This window comes from Pinus tabuliformis, chromosome 5_1 (genome assembly GCF_031772625.1).
Source record: "Pinus tabuliformis cultivar Carrire ecotype Pingquan chromosome 5_1, CPIR1, whole genome shotgun sequence".
NCBI lineage: Eukaryota > Viridiplantae > Streptophyta > Pinopsida > Pinales > Pinaceae > Pinus > Pinus tabuliformis.
The window spans coordinates 306479450-306502117 of NC_142305.1; positions in this window are offsets into that span (position 1 = coordinate 306479450).

Below are 22668 nucleotides of genomic sequence, written 5' to 3' on the forward strand. Positions count from 1 at the left end.
GGGGAGAATTCTCACTATCATTTCCTTGTCGGTGAGCATAAGGTCCTCTAAGATTATGAATCTGTCTAACTTTGAGGCTACTTGAGACTCTCCTCCTCTCTTATTGTTCCATGTAAAGAGGCCATTACTCATATCAGTGTCAACTAGCTTCATATTGTCTATAAAAGTTTGAAATGCTATAGAGTCTTTGCTTAAAGTTCTGGTTCCCCCTTTTTTCTCCGATAGTGATTTGATCATGTTGAAGTCCCCACCCATGATCCATGGTACTCTTGCATGTCTATCTCTTAGTTCCACAAGAGAATCTAGAATGTTGAGTTTATCATCCGGTATTTCGGGGCCATAAACATTTGTAATAAGATAAGTCTCCCTATCTCCCACAGGCTGAATAACCACTGATAAATAATTCCTAGATGCCTCAGCATCTATTATGCCAATCTTTTGGGGGTTCCAAAGAGTAAGTATACCTCCTGCTGTTTTATCTGCTTTGACTTCTAGAAACTCATATTTATTGAGCCATTTGCTATATATTTCTTTTATTTTTTGAATGGAACATTTAGTTTCCTAGATAAAGATCATATCCGGAGCTTCTTGTTTCATTCAATTGCTAAGTATTCTTTTACTTCCAAGGCCTCTTATATTCCAATATGTGAACTTCATTATGAAATATTTGTAAAGGAGTAGCTAGTTAGGTCTTTCATCTTACTTGAATCTATCATTAGCTTTCCACATTCCATCAATAACTCATTTTGCTTTTTTCTGCCTCTTTTCCTTCCTGGGTTTCTAGGAGCTATTCCTGGTGTGGTTTTCATAGCTTTCACACCTTCATTACCCTGCCTTTCATTGTTTCTTTGCCTTTCCAGCCCTTTAACCTGAGTTTTCCATAGGAACAGCTATTGTACTCTGTTGAACTCTTCTTGAGGTAGTGAGTCTACCCCTCCCATGGTCCCCTGTTTCAAGAACCCTTCTAGATCTAGATGTTCCCTATCAATAATATCCTACAGTTCATGATCCTCCATTTCCATCTCACTCTAGGTCATTTCTTGGTCCATTTCCAGTTCTCCATCACTCAGCGTAGTCTCTTTCTGTTTATTAATATCCCGTGTTTGCCCACTATTTTCTTCTTTCTCCTTATCCCCTAGGTTCCCTTCCATTACCTGATATACCTTTGTTGTCTCTTCCTCTTCTTATAGTACTTGGAACCTGTTCAGATTGGGTTGTTTCCCTTCTGTTTGATGTTTCTTTGGCCCCCTTTTTCCCCCTTTTCCTCTATATCCTACTTTGTGAAAGTTTTCAGTGTCTTTCACTGTGGTAGCTTTACTTTTGTTCTCTATTTTACTGAGAGGGCAGTCTCTAAATAGGTGCCCATGCTCATGGCACCTGCGACATCTGAAAGGAATATGTTCATAATCTACTGTTTGCACCCATTCTTCATCAAAAACTTCCAAGATGACCTCATCCGATAGAGCTCCAGAGAGATCCATCTCCACACATATTCGTGTGAAGGAAGTATATTTTCCCCTTCTAGTGGCCTTAGATGCTTTGACAAAACGTCCTAATTTGTTTCCTATGGCAGATAATGATTCAATTTGTCAGTAATCTAGAGGTAGGGAATAGAGTCTTACACAGACCGGGACCGAAGTGAAAGTCTCTCGCTCCGAGACAAAATTCATCATCCAAGGTCGCATGTAGAGGCCCTGCAGCTGCATACAAGTAAGGCCCTCCTTCAAACACCCTATCTTTGTCCTCAATATTTGTAAATACCACAATGAAGAAACCCTTTGACCCAAGATGTAGGTCTATGCCTCCTTTTGGTTTCTAGAGGTATTTAATCCACACTTGTAGTGTCTTTTCTGTGGGCCATAATCCCATGAAATTACAAATGATAGCATATGTCCGCATGTGGTCCATGTGCGCCTGCAGAGCAGGATCATTTAAAACTACTTTGGGTGTGACCTCAGCCTTAGGTTTACATGGCCCCTTTTGCGTTTTGTTTTCTGCTTCTTGTTTCTTGTCTTCTTCCTCATTTTCTTTTGTTCTATTGTCCTCCCTTGTTTTGGTCAAATCTTGTTCCTCTTCAATGTTCCTTTTCCCTTCTCCTGAAGGACCTCTGGTAGTTTCTATCGGTTTCTTACCTCGGCTGGCTACGACCTGACTGTAGGAGGGAGTGGAGCTCCCCCCTTTGTGCCCCTCCATGGAGTTCAACGCTTGCAGAAGCTTGAAACCCTAGCTCTTCGTCCTACTTCTCCCATCTATATCGTCAGTAAATTTTCATTATCACCCCATATTAATTTGATGTTTATTAATTAAATATAATTAAAAAATTTAAATAAAATGATAAGTGGCTTTTTTTAGTTATTTACTTAAAAAGGAAAATAAAGGGAAAAAGGAGTATTAATATTTATATTTTTAATATTGTGATTTTAATAAAATATAATTTTCATGTAAATATGAAAAAGGAGTACTAATATTTATATTTTTAATATTGTGATTTTAATAAAATATAATTTTCATGTAAATATTTTTTAGAATATTAATTTTTTTTTTTAATTATTTAAAAAGAGTGTCTTTTAAATTAAACTGATGATTTTTATACCATTAAAAATTATATTTGAAAATAAATTTATTGAAAAAAGAAAGTGGATTAATATTTTTACAACATTTTTATATTATAATAAAAAATTCAGTTTTCATTTAAATAATTTCAAGAAAAGTTAAATTAGAAAATATTTAAAATTAAATAAATGATTTTTTTATCTATCATAAATTAAATTTCACAATTAATTCAATTATAATAAGTTTGCTAAATGATTTTTGAAATTTTAAAAATTCATTTTAAAAAAAGTGAGTTTTAAAAATTATAAAAAAAATAAAAATATTATTTTAATTCAGGAAAAATTGATCAAAACTTTTATAACATATTAATCAAGAATTTTTTAGAGTCAAACAAATTTTTTTTATAAAATTTTAGTTTTTGTGTGAGAGAGTGATATCTTTTTGTTTTATCCCCATTATACCTTATTGCAAATGTTTGTATCCACTCCAAATGTTTACAATGGCTTACAGTGGTAAGAATGTGAAAAAATATTTAATTATGTCAATAAGCATGTTTATTTTGGAATATAGTTTTTACAATTTTATTTTAATTATTAATAATTAATAATTATTATGTGGATGATAGAGATTTAACTTATATGGAATATTTTAAAATATTCATACCAGTATACATAAATCAAAAGTTGAGATTTATCTTGTGTAGTTATACCCTTTTAATTAAATTGATTAATTAAAAAATGTCACATAAACAAGTGACATTTAAAGTGATTTGTGTTTTTTTGAGCATGTAGTATTGATATGTCATGGTATTAGTCCATGATATTGTAACAAACACTATTTACGAATTAAGAATCTCCATAGTAAAATGAGAATAAATCTTTATAGTTAAAAATCTTGTTGCATGTTTTGTTTAAATGTATATATTTATATATTAATTTTTTTGATTAATAATAATAATAATAATTTATAATTTTATGATTTTTGTTTAATTTTAACAATATGAAATGTATAAATTTTTTTAATAATTAATATGTATTCACATTTACTTACCATTAAATTTATATGAATAAATTAATTTATAATTATAATTTAAAACTAAAAATCTAATCCAAAATAAATTTGAACTTTCACAAAGCTGTAACAATTATAAATTAAATGTCTTCTTCAAATAAAAGATTCCTTTATTTATTTTCAGTATACTATTTTGTCTTTCTAATGACGTTGTGTAATATTAAATGCACCGACTATATTCCTCCACCATTAATTGCACTAACCATGTATTCCTGTTTAAGGTATTTTCTCGATACCCAATACTTAATTTGATTTGATGCTCCCCATTAATCATTAAATTTACATATTGCTTTAGTTTTCTTCAAACACTTGTGTCATAACGAGATTTTGCACATGACGTGCATGATATGACGGTTGGGGCGGATGGCTTTCGCTTCCTCAGCTGTGTTCGATTCTTGCGGCAGCGTTTACTGAGGTACCTTTCGCTTCGGCAACATTTGTAACGGCTATATCGTATTCTGCTGACATTCTGCTGATTTTGACCGTATTCTGTTGGCTTCAGCCATATTGTAAAAATCTGTGGGCTTCGACCATGAAGATTTCTCCCTGATTTCCCCTAAAAAAAAAAACTTTTAAATTCTTTATATCACCATCTAAGCTTTGTAGGGTCCACATGCTTATTTTAAAACATATTTTATTTATACAAATTGCGTGAAGCATTCATTGGAATTGACAATTTGACACAATCTCCCTACGGAAATGCGAAATATCCTAATCGTCATTTTTTTATTATTATTTATAGTCAATTTCGTCTCATTCATCCAAAGCGAAGTTTATCCAAATAAATTACATATTTTTTATTATTATCTTAATGTATTATTATCTTAATATATTACACTGTATTATTTTTTCGGTCAAATTTATATTAATTTGGGTTTGATTAATTTTTTTTTAAATTTCCATAATTTAATTTTGCTCATTGAAATTTTGTATTTTTATAATATTTTAATTTATTTATTTTTAATTTGATTCGTGGTTAGATTGAACATGTTATTGCTCATTATATTGATTAACGAACTAAAAGTACAATAGTTCCATCATAGGTACAATAAGATGTCACTGGCAATTGCATAAGGTGACAATTAACTTTTGTCCATGTTTCCCCATGTGCATGGTTCGTGTGCATTGTTATGGAATCATTATATTCATTTCAATGTGACATCTCCCTCCCCTAGTGATTTTTATTTTGCCTTCTATTTCATTTGAGTTTCTTAGTTTTGATTTCCATTTCCTCCCCCAAGTTTCTCACTCTACCCATCGGAGTTGACAACATTTTTGTTGCAACTTTGTGCCAGTATCTCTCGTTGCCTCAACAATTCTTATGCTTCCTTGCTAATTATCTTCTTCCCTTCTCCTACTGCAATGTCTATCTCATTTGAGTTTCTTAGTTTTGATTTCCATTTCCTCCCCCAAGTTTCTCACTCTACCCATCGGAGTTGACAACATTTTTGTTGCAACTTTGTGCCAGTATCTCTCGTTGCCTCAACAATTCTTATGCTTCCTTCTAATTATCTTCTTCGCTTCTCCTGTTACAATGTTTATCTAGTCTTTCAATCTCTCAACTCTATGTCCTACATTTGCAATGCCCTCTTAGCCCTTTCTCCACCCCTAGCCTATCTAAATTCCATTTGATTTGCACTATTTCGAAGCATCGCTCCATCGTATGGCTTCACCAGCGCCCGATTTTTTGTCACTACTATCAGCGTGTCTTGTAGGGCAGTCACTTCGCCTTGTCAAAGATATGGAAGCAGAGTCGCTCACCCTTGGACACATGCTCAAGTGAACATGGAAGTTGACGCACAAACATATAGAGACCTCACTCCCTATTTCGTCTAGGAAGGGATAAAGGATGTTGAATATGAAGCTTGAATTGAGAAAATATTTCTCTTAGGCATTCAAGAGGAGGAAGATGTTGGCCATTAGGTTCATGACATTGGCAACACTCACTCTAGGCACACATGGTACATGCAAATCGTGGGATTTATATTGCCAGTCAAAGACTATTATGGGCAAGGTTCTCATTGAGAGAAATGAGGCACATGAAAAAGTTCTATGTATTAATACCCTCCATCAACAAGTCAACAAGATGAACCACAAGCTCAAGACGTTTGCCAAAGAATTTGTCAATCTAGACCTTCAAAGTAGTGAGTAGGACTTGGCCCTAGCACCTATCCAAGTGGACTCTTCCTACACCGAAAAATGAATTCTATCAATAGACTTTTGTTCTTAGACACTCATTGCAACTTTCCTAACTTTGCACAACGAAAAATGAATTCTATTAATAGAATTTTGTTCTTAGGTACTCATTGTGACTTTCCTAACTCTACACATAATCTTTATAGTTTTATAATTTTCTTGTCATTATAGTTACTCTTAATCATAATTCAACTATCTAATTATATTTTATTTTAGGATCTCCTTTTAAAACTTCTAACATATTTTTAATTTAACTTCTTTATTTACCCGATATATATATATATATATATATATATATATATAATTGCCATGTTGCAAACATTGTATCATTTTATCTATTAATTAATCTTATGAGTCTCAATTTGAGTAGAGTATACCAAGTGTATTATTTTATTCCTAACAAATATATAAAATAAAAGGTTTAAACATATAATATAATTTATTATTATAAAATAATAATTAAATTATATCATATTTGAATTTATATTTATATATATGAAAAAAAATCTAAATACATTTAAATGAATAAAATATTTAGTAAAGTTTTAAAAAATCATTTATAATAATAAATTTAGGCCTAGTTTAACTTAGTAATGAAATAATTTTTTTCACTTGAATTCTAAAATATGATAATACAATTTCAAGAATTTTTGTTGTTTAAAATACATTTTTGAATGCATAAATGGATTCAACAACCTTGAAAACCCCTGGAACACTCGAATTATGCAGATTAAACAATTTAAAATCAAGTTTTTAAAAACCTATATCACATTTTAATTAAAATTACCGAGATCTTTATCTAATTTTGATAAAAATTAACCAAAAAAATAATTGTAAAAAAAACCATTTCATCTATAAATTAAACTACACCTTAAAATCTAATTTTTAATTAATTATATAATTTATATATATTTATTTTCAATTTTACCGATTCAAACTAATTTAATAAATCATTACTTTATAACCAATCACCCTTTTTCCCTTTAAATCATTACTTACGCCCATAATATTAATCATCACCACTTTCTTATTTATTCTTCCTTTAAATCATTACTTACGCAAATGATATGAACCGTCACCACTTTTTCCTTCTTTTAAATCATTCACAAATTTAAAACAAAAATTTTATTTTGGTTAAAAGAGTGTGTTGTACATTATCTTATAAATTATGTTTTATGACTTTACTTTTTTATATATAAAAGAGTATTTTGCTACGATATTACACCACAATAATTCTTGGGTGAGGGTGAGGGTGAAAGATGAGATTTTAGTGGATCGTTATCTAATGAGATGTAACATTAGTTATGTGATGTTACAATAAATGAAGTGGTTATTTATGTATTTTTTTATTGGTTTAGATGTTGATGGTTAAATTATAAGTTGATATTGAAATTTAATATTATAATATTTAGTCAATATTTTAGAATTATTTATGCCGTAGTTTAATTAGTCGGAGAAATTGTCTGGAAAGTTAGGGTCATATTTAGAGAAAATACGACAAAGATTTTTGTAAATCTAAAAGGATTTTTGTAAATCTAAGTTATAGTTGTTAAACTTCAAAATTTTAGGTGTCTTAAACGTTTTTTTATGGTGTTGAATCCATTTCTATCATAAAAAACACGATTCAAACACTGCCTCTATAAGTTTTTTTGAATTTTTTTTGCCCAGACGGCCACTTTTGGCCATTCGGGCAATTCCTCCGCCTCAGTAGACGACTCCATTATTTATTATATTTTTGTAAAAGTGTTTAATAATTTTAAAAAAAATTAGTGTATTGTTTTTGCAATATTTGTTTTATTTTTTAATAATTTTTTATTTTTTTTTTGTTTTTTAAGCTTGATCTGATTATATTTTTATTATATCTAATATATCTTTCTGATTGGGGAGCGGAATTGAATTGGTGACTTCACATCAATGAGTGCTTAATAGAGCACCCGATCACTATCTATCCAAAACCCGTGGACGTTTTTTAATAATCTTTTTAATTTAATAAAGAAATTATATTTAATTTAATATAAAGAAAATAAAATTTATTTATAAAAGCCAATATAAAGAAGCGTGGAGTAATGTATTTTATTTTTTTATAAAATAAAAATTAAGAAAAATTGATCTAATATTTGATTATAATTAGATTTATTTTAAAACACATAATTCCATTGCTATGTCTTACCATTATTATATATTAAGATACTAACTAATTTACTTATATTATATAGATTAAAATTACTTTTGATTATATTTTTTTAAAGAAATGGTTATGGGATATTTTTTTTTAATGGAGCTATGTTACGACCTATAAATGTTACATTTCTTCAAAATTACCAATATTTCTTGTTTCTTCAAAATTACCAATATTTGTTGTTGGATTGAGATTGAGCAGGGAGATTCAATACAATCTCTCAAACATTTACGCCTTCGTACAGAGATTTCAATCTCATTCCAGCTATAAAATTTCTAGAACACTCCCAAGATCCATATGCATTTACATTCCATGACTAATTTGATTTATTAACTTGAGAGGATTATCTTCCGCAAATCTGAAGACCTCATTGATTTAAGGTTGAATTCCAAGTTCTTTTATTATTTAATTTTGCTTTTGCCTCTCTAACTTCCTTCTTAGAATATTTCCCCAGTTCTTTTTTGGAGCTTCACATTTCTTGGTTGCTTTTTTCTTCTCCCTAATTCATTTTTTTCCTGTCCAATCAATACTTTTCCAATACCTATCTCTGATTCCTTTGGTGTTGTAGGCATGCTGCCCATTTTTTGTCCTTTATTCCCTACGAAGTTGTCAACTTGTTCCAAATCGAGAGTATTTTGATTGTTGATCTAATCCACTGATAAAGGTTGCTCCTTTACCAATGAAGTCATTTCTTTTGTTGGTTCTTTTTCATGAATTTCCTCCTTATTTTCTTTTGGAGTTATTTCTTCCTGCTCCAAAACCTCTTTTCACTGATTGTTATGTGGTGCTTCTAATCTTATTTCTTCTTCTGCCTTGTCATTTTGTTCTTCAGATTGTAAGACCTCAAATGGGTTCTTCGAGATCAAAGCCGCATTTCTACCTTGTGTGGATTGGACTTTATATGTTGCCAAATTTCCTTTATTCATACCTTTTTTTTGAGTTTTCCATTGCTATTCTTGACCTGTTATTGTATTTGCCCCTTTACCAAATTGACATTGCTTGCAATCCTGTGTAAAATGGCCATATTCATGGCAATGCCTATATTTGAAAGGTAATTGCTCGTGTTCAAGAGTCTGAAAATGGAACCATTCTCCCTATGTGAGATTTATTTATGAGGCAAACCCTTTTTCCAGATCTACTTCAACATAATTTTTTGTGCATGCAAACTAGAATCCTTTGGGTTCGTCCCTATCCATATATTTCCCCAACCCATTTCCAATTGCTTGCAGACAATCATCACTCCATCATGAAAGTGGGTGTTGAGGGAGCTTTACCCAAACAGGAATTGCATTTGGGATATCTTCATCTGGATCAAAATCCAGTGACCAATTTTTTAAATACATATCTCCGGTCCTAAAAAAATAAGGCCCATTTTGGAAAATTACATCTTTATCTTCTTTAAATTCAAATAAGAAGGAAGAAAAAGTAGTTTCCACATGCATACATTCCAATATTACCTTTCAGCAATGGCTTCTACGATTTTTCCAACCTAGCTCCATGGATCTCATGGATGACCACATTCTTGTGAACATCCCCACTAAAACTTGTTCTGAATATGCCAAGGAATTTCTTTGAAATCCCATGGGAAGGGCCACCAAGGGAATGGTCTATGCCTTCTTCACAAATTATGCATGTGCCTTACATTTGGGTTTTTTGGAGATTGAGGCTACGAGGGTTTGGAAGTTTATCCAAATAAATTACATATATTTTTCTATTATCTTAATACATTATATTGTTCTTTTGTCAAATTCATATTAGTTTGGGTTTGACCAAATTTTTTTCTAAAGTTTCCACAATTTAATTTTACACATTGAAATTTTGTATTTTTGACAATATTTTAATCTATTTACTGATTGGCTATCAGGTTGAACATGTTAATGCTCATTATATTGATTAAGGAGCCAAAAGTACAACATTCCCATCATAGGTACCATAGGATTCCACTAACAATTGCATAAGGTGACAATTAACCTTTGTCCATGTTTCCCCATGTGCATGGTTCATGTGCATTGTTAAGGAATCGTTATATCTAGCTTCAATGTGACATGTCCCTCCCAGGGTGACTTTTATTTTGCTTTCTATCTCATTTGAGTTTCTTAGCTGTGATTTCCATTTCCTCCCCCAGGTTTCTCACTCTACCCATCGGAGTTGACAACAGTTTTGTTGCAACTTTGTGCTAGTATCTCTCGTTGCCTCAACAATTCTTATGCTTCCTTGCTAATTCTCTTCTTCCCTTCTCCTATTGCAATGTCTCTTTGGTATGTCAATCTCTCAACTCTATGTCCTACATTTTCAATGCCCTCCTGGCCCTTTCTCCATCCCTAGCCTATCTAAATTCCCTTTGATCTGCACTATTTTGAAGCATCGCTCCATCCTATGGCTTCTCAACCTCCCAAATTTTTGTCACTACTATTAGCATGTATTGTAGGGTAGTCACTTTGCCTTGTCAAATATATGGAAGCCGATGCCCTCCAACAACAAGTCAACAAGATGAACCACAAGCTCAACACGTTTGCCAAATAACTGGCCAACCTACACCTTCAAAGTAGTAAGTAGGAGGACTTGGCTCTAGCACCTACCTAAGTGGACTCCTCCTACAACGAAAAATCAATTCTATCAATAGATTTTTGTTCTTAGGCACTCATTGCAACTTTCCTAACTCTACACAATGAAAAATGAATTCTATCAATATATTTTTGTTCTTAGGCACTCATTATGAATTTCCTAACTTTGAACATAATCTTTATAGTTTTATAACTTTCTTGTCATTATAGTTACTCTTAATAATGATTCAATCATCTAATTATATTTTATTTGATTTTAGGATCTCCTTTTAAAACTTCTAACATATTTTTATATTTTTAATTTAACTTCTTTATTTACCCCATATATAAATATATAGAGTATAATATGAGAATATATATATATTCTCACACTTGTTGGAATTATGGTACATGTGTTGTCCTTGATGGCAAATCACATTGCAACAGGTCAATTCAGAGTAACAAAGTAATGGCACAAACAAACAAGATGATGGGACAAAGGATTATAGATCAGAATCAAGAAATTGAGGAAAGAGAATGTTTTAAGTTGTATACATTGTTTAACCTAGTCCAAGTGGCGTATACACATGGGTACACAGAACAAAATGTGCGTTATGTATGCACGCAATTTCACAGAAGGAATTTAGAGCACGTATGGGATTGAAAATTAAGGTTAAAGAATACCAAGGGTACATACCATGGTATTAGCCCACAATATTAAGCGGAATAATGGTTACTTGATCCCGTCTAAGAATACCATAGGTTCAAAGTGTTGTTTTGATCCATGGTATTGACAAAGGCTCTAAGTATATAAGGAGGAGGAGATCAAAGGGATTAAGTGCAAGTCAAAAAAAAGGTTTTTCATGAATACTTCTATCTGAAGTATATTTTGTGTTGTAAGGGCTATGGTTATGATATAGATCTTAAACATCTTGTGCACCCTTGGATACAATGTTGGATCGGGATCATGAGACCTGAAATGACATATCATTGTATGATCTAATAATGGATAGGCTATATCTGAGTGCTAACGCATGTTTTATCTTTTAAATGCTATGATCTGGGTATATCTAAAGTCTTGAAAAGCTGCGAAGTTATAAGTCATTATTTGCATATCTATATGCAAGTTTGCCTCGGTGAAGGTGCGTATACACGCAAATTCGGCACTTCCAAGTAGCGTATGCAGAGGAAGGGCTTGTTGTTCAGAAATGATTGATCTATCTGATCAGTGTTGTTGTTTTACTGTTGTTTGTCAATGATGTCTTCATTAGATCTGAAGTTAAATTGATTGTATAAGGAGATTGAGTCTGGCTGACTGATTGATTGAGTAAGAAGGGTGATATTTGTTGCTATCTATTTAGAACTCTGTAATATGATAGTAGATCTTCAGAATGTCTTAGGTTTTTGTTCAGAAGTTGTATGATTCGGTATCTTTACAGGTATACATAGGTTGAGTTACAGAAACTTGAAAGTAGTGTATACACATAGGTTGTCCTCATTGAAGTAGTGTATACATTCTGACATATGATTTTTGAGGTTGCAGTTGGTTCTGGTTGTTGATGTAGTGTTCTGGGTTCAGCTCTGTGTTCTGGTGACAGTGATCTGACTGTTTAAATTGATGATTTGGGTTTCAGTTATGTCAAAGGTTGATGATTGAGTTTCAGATATTAATGATTGGGTTTCAGTTATGTCAGATATTGATGATTTGGGTTTCATTTATGTCAGAGATTGATGATTGAGTTTCAAAGATTAATGATTGGGTTTCAGTTATGTCAGAGATTAATGATTTGGGTTTCAGTTATTTCAGTGATTGATGATTGGGTTTCAGTGATTGACTGATTCAGTTGTGTCAGAGATAAATGACAGCGTTACAGTGATGAGTTACAATTTGATTTTTGATATTGAGCTTAAGTGTTGTTAATGGGTCCAGTATGAAAATTTGATGAAACATGGCCCACAAGTTATCATGTGTTGAAGTAGGTGGATCTAGTCTGAAATTTTGATGAAACGTGGTCCATGGAGTATGCTAAGGGTTGGATCCTTCAGTGAGGAAGTCGAAGCTTCCTGCCAGTAGTAGCCGGTGCTTAGATTAGGGGGTTGGAGCTCCCTTCTAGTAGCAGTTGGAGAACGAGTGAAGGTTGTAGCCTTCAACAGGTTGGTGTCTGCGTACTGGTACATGTTTGCGCCAGTACAAGAACTAGGGGGTTGTAGCTCCCTTCCAGTAGCAGTTGGAGAAAGAGTGAAGGTTGTAGCCTTATGCAGGTTGGTGTCTGCGTACTAGTACAAGTTTACACCAGTTTAAGAACCAGGGGGTTGTAGCTCCCTTCCAGTAGAATCTGGAGAACGAGGGAAGGTTGTAGCCTTCTGCAGGTGGGTGCCTGCATGCTGGCATGAGTCTGCGCTAGTACAAGATTGTAAACAACTTTCTCTTTATACTAAAATGAAGACAGAGATGACAGCAGCTAGTGGTTTTCTCTCGCATTGGGTTTCCACCTTAAATCTTAGTGTTCATGTGTGTTGCTTATTTGTGATGGTTTATTTTGTTATTACAACACATAGTTACTGTTTATCTAATGTTTAATAAAGTTCTGATGCACTGGCTCAAGACCAACATATGATGAATTAACTGAATCATAAGTTCACTCGATATATGCTAATTGTCTTAAGAACAGCCGTGCACACACGCTGGTTCATCTAAGTAAAATCGCGTATAGAAATATGAATATGAAATGAAAAAATAATTGATTTGAAAATATTGATTCACTCCTCCCCCCTCAGTATTTTTCCCAACAATTGGTATCAGAGCGGGTCCTTGGGCACAATCTTGATCGCTTGAAGGAGATCTGTTGTAACAATGGGAAAGAAGCAAAAGAAGAAAGCACCTTAAAAGAAGAAATCTCAAAGGAATAGTGCCAGCGGGAGAGACGATTGGCTATTAGGTGGAAGCAATTATTCAGATTCAAAATCACCTCAAAATGAAGATGAACAAGAAAAAGAATTATCAGGTACTAATTTTTGGTTCTATGGTGATACAGTTCTCTATTCATGCAATATTGAAGATAATGAATGTGATAGTGAAACAACTGAATTTGCTCTTATGGGTGAAAGTGAAAGAAAACTAATAGAGGTAGAAGTTACAAGGCTTACAAATAAAATTAGAGATCAACAAGATCTATTTGACAAAATGGATTGTACCTACAAAGAAGAGGTTACCAGGTTAAAAACTCAGTTGGAGGAAGGAAACAAAATAAGGAAGCAGTACAAAGAAAAGGAAGATCAATGTCAAAGGTTGCAGGATGAAGTGACATCATTAAGAAATCAAGTGAATGAAAACAACACAACAACCAAGGAACTTATAGAAAGAACCAGTTACTGTGAAGGTCTTGAAGCTGAGGTCGTCTCTCTAAAAGAAGATCTTGAAAAATCAAATAAGCAGAATGAAGAACTACTTCAAGCATTTGAAGAACAAGAAAATGAGATTCTCAAATTAAGACAACAAGTGGAAGAAGGAAGAAAAGTTGAAGAAATCATGAAGAAGTAGTATCTGGAAAAGGAAGAGCAATATTAGGTTGAGGTAAATATCCTAAAAGGTAAATTAGAAGAAAATGATAAACTTTTACGATTTCAAGATAGTACTAAGATTTTGGATAATATTCTTAGTAGTCAAAGGTCTCCTGCCATCAAATCTGGTCTTGGTTTTCATGAAACTGTTAAAGGTGAATCTAGCTCACAAACTGAGGCAAGGAATTCTAATGCAAAATATGAAATGCTCAACAAGGAAATAAGAAGTCAACCCCATCAACAACCAAGGAAATAAAGTCTTCAAAAAAAATCATTTACTCCTAACTATAGAAGTTCTAATTGATTCTTTCCTCTGATAAATAATGTTGAATGTTCTATATGTCATAATTTTGGACATGTTGCAGCCAAATGCAAAAGTAGAAAGTTTCAAGCTAATAACCATCTCACAAAAAGATCATCAGCTTCCAGGTACTTTAATGGATATTGTTTTTCTTTCAATATGTTTGGTCACAAAGCCATTGATTTCTATAGAAGGAATATGGAACATATAAGATGTTATGCTTGTATCAAGTTTGGGCATATAGTGAAAGAATGCAAGGACAAGTCTATGGATCGTCGTAGACAATATGGTAAGCAATCAAATAAGCACACTTATATCAGAAAATTTGAAAAATATAAATCCAACAAGAATCAAGAAAAGGAAGATCAGATAAGGTGTGATCTTCCTCTCTGCACTTTCAAAGACAAAGATGAATACAAGAGTAAAATGGAGCCTCTGATGAAGAACCATCATGATAGTGGTATTCTTGGAACTGATGTTTTAGCAAAAGTTCTAGGACCAGGTACAGTCAGAATAGACTAAGGGGAAATTGAAAGTATGAAATTTCAGTATTCCACTTTTCATACGTGGATCTTATGAAGACAAGTTGCGTATATACGTGAGTCTGAAACTGCACATTCACGTATATGTTGGTTTGATGAAGAAACGGTGGGAAAGATTCGGGAAAAGGGTTTGATATGGTTCAGTCAATGATCAATTGTCTTTTTTGTCTTGATGATTGATGATTACATTCTATTGATGTTATTTAGAAGTGATTTTGACCCTCATAAGTTGTTGATGAATTGACATATAACTGGTTGATGATGATGCCTTGATGATTCTTACTAACATATGCAATGATCATATCTGACAGTGAACAATTGGCATAGGTTCAGGGGAAGTATATGATATGCTTCTAATAATGCATTGTTGGCATTATAAGTCCTTGGTACATAATGATGATTATCAATGGTGATGATTCTTATGTTGCTTTCATGGTGATCTTCATAAGTTCAAGGAGAAAAACAAAGCTTGAGTACATAACTTCATTATTTGATGATGTTAAGTGGTCACTCATTTCTATTATCCAGTTGCCATCATGCATAAATTTCATAGGGTGCAGTTATGAATGAGGATTCCTATAGTTTTTGGATCTCACATGCTATATTGGTTGAGGATTGTTGATCTTGATGGTATCAAGAAAGTTTGACAAATGACTGTGAGCTCATGGTTTGCTTTTCACATTGATGAGAAGCTAGATACATATTATGTTGGATATATGGATGATTACTTAAATTACACATTGGTAAATAATGTTGGTTGGCCAAGAGAATGGTGTTATTGCAGGTTTCATGAAGACATAGCTAATTGGAGACATGGGTTACTTATTCACATAATGATGATGACTTCTTACTTTATGATGATAGTTCCTGCTACGATGATTTGATGATGATGTATGCTTAGTTGATTCATGAAATAAGGAGAAATTTGATCTTGATAAGCTCAAGAGGATGAGTTGATACCTATATGCACAATACTTAGTCACAAGTTGATGATATTAAAGTTACATTGACTTATCTTGCGAACTGATGATAGTCATACACAAGTTGTTGTTCTTGATGTTGCTGACAGATGCTTATGGTGCAGATCATATATGATGTATGATAGTTGCTAATAACTATCATGATCTTGTTTAGGTCTTTGGTCTTTGTTATAAATGTCATGTATATCATTTGATGTAAAGGTCATGTAAATACCTATGGTGTAATAATATGTCTCTTTCTGTCATAGTCTATTATGGATGAGTCCTTTTGGACACATGATGTAATTTTTACCCCCACTATGCATGGGAAGGATGATGTAATAATTGCAATTTTTAGCCATGTATGAACATTTGATGTATCCCCACTTGGTTGGGTGATTGATGTATGTATGAGTCATTGGTGATAGGAAGGTCATACTCACATAGTTGAGTTATAGAGTCATGCTATTCTTTTGAAAATTATTTCTACAGACTCTGCATGTGCTCAGGGGGAGCATGGGCAGTATAGTGCATCTCAACATGTACTAAGGGGGAGAATATCTTGTTCCGCCCTTTGCTCTTGATGTCAAAGGGGGAGAGAATCTTAGTGTTATTTGATATATCTAACAGGTTCTACATTTGAAGTGATCAAAACCAATATGGTTACCATAAAGTCCAAAGGGGGAGATTGTTGGAATTATGGTACATGTGTTGTCCTTGATGGCAATCCACATATATGATAACTAGTTGTATCCTCAAGTCAATTCAGAAATGATAAAGTGATGTATGATGGCAACTCACATTGTAACAGGTTAATTCAGAGGTAACAGAGTAATGACACAGAAGAACAGGATGATGGGACAAGGGATTAAAGATCAGAATCAAGAAATTGAGGAAACATAATGTTTTAAGTTGTATACGTTATTTAACCTAGTCCAAGTCATGTATACACGAGGGTACACAGAATAATAAGCGCATATACTTATGCATGCAATTTCATAAAATGAAAAGCGCGTATGGAATGGAAAATTAAGGTTAAAGAATACCAAGGGTCCATACCATGATATTAGCCCACAATATTGAGGGGAATAACGGTTACTTGATCCCGTCTAAGAATACCATAGGTTCTAAGTGTTGTTTTGGTCCATGGTATTAACAAAGGCTCTAAGTATATAAGGAGGAGAAGATCAAAGGGCTAAAGCACAAGTGAAGAAAAAGGGTTTTTCATGAATACTTCTATCTTAAGTATATTTTATGTTGTAAGGGCTATGGTTATGATATAGATATGAAATATCTTGTGCACCCTTGGATACAATGTTGGATCAGGATCATGAGACCTGAAATGACTTATCATTGTATGATCTGATAATGGATAGGCTAGATCTGAGTGCTAACGCATGTTTTATCCTTTAAATGCTATGATCTGGGTATATCTGAAGTCTTGAAAAGCTGCGAAGTTATAAGTCATTATTTGCATATCTATACGCAGGTTCACCTCAGTGAAGGTGTGTATACATATGGATTCGACACTTCCAAGTAGCGTATGCAGAGGAAGGGCTTGTTGTTCAGAAATCACTGATCTATCTGATCAGTGTTGTTGTTTTACTATTGTTTGTCAATGATGTCTTCATTAGATCTGAAGTTAAACTGATTATATAAGGAGAATGATTCTCGTTGACTGATTGATAGAGTAAGAAGGGTGATCTTTGCTGCTATCTGTTTAGAACTCTGTAATATGATAGTATATCTTAAGAATGTCTTTGGTTTTGGTTCATAAATTGTATGATTAAGTATCTTTAGAGGTATACACACAGGTTGTCCTCATTGAAGTAGCGTATAAATTTTGACATATGAATTTTGAGGTTCCAGTTGGTTCTGGTTGTTGATGCAGTGTTTTGGGTTCAGCTCTGTGTTCTGGTTACAATGATCTGACTGTTCAGATTGATGATTTGCGTTTCAGTTATGTCAAAGAGTGATGATTGAGTTTCAGATATTAATGATTGGGTTTCAGTTATGTCAGAGATTAATGATTGAGTTTCAAAGATTAATGATTAGGTTTTAGTTATGTCAGAGATTGATGATTTAGGTTTCAGTTATTTCAGTGATTGATGATTGGGTTTTAGTGATTAATTGATTCAATTGTGTCAGAGATAAATGACAGTGTTACAGTGATGAGTTACAATTTGATTTTTGATATTGAGCTTAAGTGTTGTTAATGGGTCCAGTATGAAAATTTGATGAAACATGGCCTACAAGTTATGATGTGTTGAAGCAGGTGGATCCAGTCTGAAAATTTGATGAAATGTGGTCCATGGAGGATGTTGAGGGTTGGAGCCTTCAGTGAGGAAGTTGAAGCTTCCTGCCAGTAGTAGTTGGTGATTAGATCAGGGAGTTGGAGCTCCCTTCTAGTAGCAGCTAGAGAACGAGTGAAGGTTGTAGCCTTCTGCAAGTTGGTGCCTACGTACTAGTACAAGTTTACACCAGTATAAGAACTAGGGGTTTGTAGCTCCCTTCCAGTAGCAGCTGGAGAACAAGTGAAGGTTGTAGCCTTCTGCAGGTTGGTGCCTGCGTACTGGTACATGTTTACACCAGTACAAGAACCATGGGGTTGTAGCTCCCTTCTAGTAGAAGCTGTAAAGTGAGTGAAGGTTGTAACCTTCTACAGGAGGGTGCCTGCGTACTAGTATGAGTCTGTGCCAGTACAAGATTGTAAACAAATTTTTCTTTATATTAAAAAGAAGACAAAGATGACAACAATAGGTGGTTTTCTCCCGCATTGGGTTTCCACCTTAAATCCTGGTGTTCATGTGTGTTTCTTATGTGTAAAAGTTTATTTTTTTATTACAGCACATGGTTATTGTTTATCTAATGTTTAATAAAGTTCCAATGCACTAGCTGAAGACCAACATATGATGAATTAAATGAATCATAAGTTCATTGGATATACGCTAATTGTCTTTAGAACAGTCGCACACACACATCGGTTCCTGTAAGTAAAGTTGCGCATAAAACTTTGAATATGAAATGAAAAAATTATTGATTTGAAAACACTAATACACCCCACCCCCACCAACCACCCTCTTAGTATTTTTCCCAACAACATTATAATCAATAATTGTCTTATTACAAATATGGTATCATTTAATCTATTAATTGATCTTATGAATCTTAATTTGAGTAGAGTATACAAAGTGTATTATTCTATTCATAACAAGTCTATAAAATAAAAGGGTTAAACATGTAATATAATTTATTAATATAAAATAATAAATAAAATATTATTATATTTGAATATATATATATGAAAAAAATCTAAATACGTTTAAATGAATAAAATATTTAGTAAAGTTTTAAAAAATCATTTACAATATTATATTTAGGCCTAGTTTAATTTAGTAATGAAATAATATTTTTTTACCTGAATTCACTAAAATACAACAAAACAATTTCAATATTTTTTGTTTTTTAAAATATATTTTTGAATGCATAAATGGATTCAACACCCTTGAAAACCCTTGAGACACTCGAATTATGCAGATTAAACAATTTAAACTCAAATTTTTAAAAATCTATCAAATTTTGATTAAAATTACCCTGAAAAATGATCTTGAAAAAAACATTTCGCCTATAAATTAAACTATGCCTTAATTTTTTTAATTATTTATATAATTTATATAATCATTACTTTATAACCAATACTATTAATCATTCCTCACCTATTTTTTCTTTTAAATCATTACTTACACTAATAATATTAATCATCACCATTTTCTTACTTATTTTTCTTTTAAATGATCGCCACGTTTTCCTTATTTTAAATTATTCACAAATTTAAATCAAATATATATATAGAAAGTGTGGTTTATATAACATGTAATCAAAAACTCATGAATGAAATAAGAGAATAATACTTTATAATATATATATATATATATAAGAGAATAATACTTTTATATATATATATATATATATATATTAATCAAAATAATGTAAACTAAAAGCAATTACTATGATCCCTACTACCAAAAAGGCAATGACTAATAATACCCATAAACTAGTAATAAAATAAATAAATATATATATATATATATAAAATAATGTGTGGTCTATATGATATGTAATAAAAAACTGATCAATGAAAGAAGAGAATAATATTTTACAAATAAATAATAATAATAATAAATCATTATATTTTAATCAAAATAATGTAAACTAAAAAGCAATTACTATGATCCCTACCACCAAAAAGACAATGACTAATAATACCCATAGGCTAGTGATAACAGATATGTTATCTTCTCTTATACATTATCTTTTATGACTTAACTTTTGTATATATAAAACAGTGCTACGATATTACACCACAATAATTCTTCTGATCTGAGGGTGAGGGCGAGGGTGAAAGACGATCGTTATTAATGAGATGTAACATTAGTGATGTGATGTTACAATAAATGAAGTGGGTATGTATTAGTTCTTTTATTGGTTTGGATATTGATGGCTAAATTATATGTTGGCATTGAAATTTAGTGATGTGATGTTACAATAAATGAAGTGGGTATGTATTAGTTCTTTTATTGGTTTGGATATTGATGGCTAAATTATATGTTGGCATTGAAATTTAATATTATAATATTTAGTTAATATGACATATTTAATTTTTATATTTTGTAAAAGTGTTTTATTTTTTATTTTTTAAATTAGTATATTATTTTTTAAATATTTGTTTAATTTGTTTAATATTTCTTAAGTTTGAGAAAACAATATTTTCATCATATCTAATATCTCACTTTGATCAGGGTGGAGAATTGAACTGGTGACTTCACATCAAAGAATGTCTTAACAAAACACTCGATCACCATCTATCCAAAACCTCATAACCATTTTTAATAATCTTTTTAATTTAATAATAAAAAATTATATTTAATTTTAATATGAAGAAAATAAAAATTATTTATAAAAACAAATATAAAGAAGTGTGGAGTCATGCATTTTTTTTTTATAAAATAAAAATTAAGAAAATTTGATCTAATATTTGATTATAGTTAGATTTATTTTAAAACACATAATTTCATTACTATGGCTTACCATTATTATATATTAAATTTTAACTATTTTGCTTATATTATATAGATTAAAATTGCTTTTGATTATATTTATTTTAAGAAACGGTTATGAGATTTTTTCATTTCAGTTCAAGAATAATAGAATCCTTTGAGTTCAGCCTTATCTAAATATTTCCCCAACCCATTTCCAATTGCTCGCTAACAACCATCACTCCATCATGAAAGTGGGTGCTAAGAGAGCTTAACCCAAATAAGAACTGTGTTTGGCATATCTTCATTTGGATCAAAATCCAGTGACCATTTGTTTAAATACATACCTTTGGTCCCAAAAAAAATAAGGTACATTTTGGAAAATTACATCTTTATCTTCTTTAAATTTAAATAAGAAGGAAGAAAACCAGTTTCCACATGCATACATTCCAATATTAACTTTCATCAATCGCTTCTAGTTTTTTTCCCAACCATAGCTCCATGGATCTCAAGGACGACCACATTCTTGTGAACTTCCCCACTAAAGCTCATTTTGAATATGCCAAGGAAGTTCTTCGAAACCCATGGGAAGGGCCACCAAGGGAATGGTCTCTGCCTTCTTCACAAATTATGCATGCGCCTTAGATTTGGGTTATTTGGACATTGAGGCTACAAGGGCTTGGAAGGTCGCAACACCATTCACTTCTGAGGGAACAACCCCTTCCGAAGCAGCTATTTCAAACCAAAGATCACACCTTCTTAAATACCAGAAGGAAAACTCCTCATACCTTTGAATCAACTACAGTTCCATGAGATATCGGTTGACTGGGACAAAGCGGCAAGCCCACACACAATCAAAAAATTCTCCAAGAATCCACACAAAGGGAGCCTTGTTTTAGATTTGCAACGTCACTTCAGTATGGGCACAGATCCTTTTCCCTGGATCTACAAAAAATTACGGCGGCCAGGGAAACCCTGGCTACCAAAAGCCATATGCCATAGAGCTCTGCTTCATTCTTTAAACATGCAACTTTTGATTAGATATTAAGAAACTATTTTTTTTTGTATATATCATATAGATTAAAATTGCTTTTGATTAACTAAAAGTTTGTCTTCCTTAAATGTAAGCAAACATATTAATAACTCAAGACTCAAAGGCATCTTAGGCAATGAAAGCTTGTCCCCTTACAGATCACAAGAAGTCATTTTAGGTGGTGTGGTTCTACTTAAATAATAATGATAAGTTAATGTGCATTCATGGATAGTGGTTAGTGATAATTTTGTTCACTATTAGTTAACAACTAAATTATGATATGGTTTTCCACCTTAAAAGAAAAAACATAATATGCAGATTAACTGTAAACATTTTGTTGAATCAATTCTTTTATATTAATACTCAACTCATTTTGTTGGTTTAATTTTAACTTTTTTATAAAATCATTTCTTAATGGATGTTCTGGTTGATGGTATGATTTTAACTTATTTATTTAAATAATTTTTCCATGATAATATTTTATTTATTCCTTAATTTTTATACTCTTCAAATATGGTTAACTATCACCCTCAAATGCAAGCTAATTCATTATTGTTATTTAAGGAAAATCATGTTCCCTAAAATAATCCATTAACGATCTATATAAAGTTGGAATTTTTTTCTAGCCAAATACTTTTAAATCTTGAATTATTAACTTATTTCATTATTTCCAAAAATTAACTTTACCTAAATA